Below are 2,166 nucleotides of genomic sequence, written 5' to 3'. Positions count from 1 at the left end.
TAGTTGAATCATTCTAGTGCTTTTTAGTGTAATTAAATAGTTTAACAATAACAAATAAAAAGATGTAAAAAGATGTCGTTTTAACAACATAAGATCTCGTTATTACGACATAATTGAGGGGAAAAAATAATATGTATGTGGCAGCAATGCGTCACCGTAAAACCTGTCGCTCATATCTCATAACCTGTTGCTCACATATCTTTTAAGTTGTTGCGCTTGTGATAAGGTTGTAGGTCACATGAAAACGTCAACATGGCGGATGATGTCCGGATCGCATTCATACTAATCGAGATCTAGCTATAAAGTACCTACTCTTTTTAGCGCTCGTTAAGTAAGTACTTATTGAAATTAAGTACATAGTCATTGAGTATGCGGTTTCGAACGCAGCCTCAGTGTCAGTGTGAGAGGGGGAGTGGCCAGCTGTGCTCGCTCAGTGTGAGAGGGGGAGTGGCCAGCTGTGCTCGCTCAGTGTCAGTGTGAGAGGGGGAGTGGCCAGCTGTGCTCGCTCAGTGTCAGTGTGAGAGGGTGGCCAGCTGTGCTCACTCAGTGTCAGTGTGAGAGGGGGAGTGGCCAGCTGTGCTCGCTCAGTGTCAGTGTGAGAGGGGGAGTGGCCAGCTGTGCTCGCTCAACTTCAGTGTGAGAGGGGGAGTGGCCAGCTGTGCTCGCTCAGCGTCAGTGTGAGAGGGGGAGTGGCCAGCTGTGCTCGCTCACTGTCAGTGTGAGAGGGGGAGTGGCCAGCTGTGCTCGCTCAGTGTCAGTGTGAGAGGGGGAGTGGCCAGCTGTGCTCGCTCACTGTCAGTGTGAGAGGGGGAGTGGCCAGCTGTGCTCGCTCAGCGTCAGTGTGAGAGGGGGAGTGGCCAGCTGTGCTCGCTCACTGTCAGTGTGAGAGGGGGAGTGGCCAGCTGTGCTCGCTCACTGTCAGTGTGAGAGGGGGAGTGGCCAGCTGTGCTCGCTCACTGTCAGTGTGAGAGGGGGAGTGGCCAGCTGTGCTCGCTCAGTGTCAGTGTGAGAGGGGGAGTGGCCAGCTGTGCTCGCTCAGCTTCAGTGTGAGAGGGGGAGTGGCCAGCTGTGCTCGCTCACTGTCAGTGTGAGAGGGGGAGTGGCCAGCTGTGCTCGCTCAGTGTCAGTGTGAGAGGGGGAGTGGCCAGCTGTGCTCACTCAGTGTCAGTGTGAGAGGGGGAGTGGCCAGCTGTGCTCGCTCAGTGTCAGTGTGAGAGGGGGAGTGCTCGCTCAGTGTCAGTGTGAGAGGGGGAGTGGCCAGCTGTGCTCGCTCAGTGTCAGTGTGAGAGGGGGAGTGGCCAGCTGAGGGGGAGTGGCCAGCTGTGCTCGCTCAGTGTCAGTGTGAGAGGGGGAGTGGCCAGCTGTGCTTGCTCAGTGTCAGTGTGAGAGGGGGAGTGGCCAGCTGTGCTCGCTCAGTGTCAGTGTGAGAGGGGGAGTGACCAGCTGTGCTCGCTCAGCGTCAGTGTGAGAGGGGGAGTGGCCAGCTGTGCTTGCTCAGTGTCAGTGTGAGAGGGGGAGTGGCCAGCTGTGCTCGCTCAGTGTCAGTGTGAGAGGGGGAGTGGCCAGTGGCTAGAGCGGCAAAAGCCAATGTGTGCTTCTTTTACCGATATATTTAACGAAATATTTATTTCTAATCCAAACAACGCCAAATTTGGCACTGCACTTACTCGTGCCCGTAGAAAGACACCGGTCAAGTTTAAAATCCATTGGACAAACGGTTCAAGAGATATGCTAATAACAGACAGACAAGCGTTCCTGTAATTTATAGATTCTGCCTCCATAAAACCTGTCTATAATATAGTCATCTGCTTCCTTACCTTTATTTTATTTCCCTGATTTACATTAATACTCAATATAATTCTTATTTTTCACATTCAGAGAATTAAACCAGCACAACAATGAAAAGGACTATAGCGACTCAATACAGGATCTGTAGAACATTCACATCAATGTTTTATTCACATTAAATGGCCTTAGTTTCCGCAAACAATACAATACAATACAATCTTTGCTGCCCCCTCTTACAAAAAGCATCAGTATTTGGGGAAAAAGTCAATTTGTTATCTAAGACAGTACCCAAATACTTGTACTGTTCAACGCTCTGAATACCCTGCGTTGTCCCTCCCTGCGTTGAGGTGTTCAACTACAAGATCGTCCATAAAAATC

The sequence above is a fragment of the Rutilus rutilus genome, assembly GCF_951802725.1.
Source record: "Rutilus rutilus genome assembly, chromosome: 7".
In the NCBI taxonomy this organism is placed as follows: Eukaryota; Metazoa; Chordata; class Actinopteri; order Cypriniformes; family Leuciscidae; genus Rutilus; species Rutilus rutilus.
Note: the sequence above shows the minus strand (reverse complement) of the source record.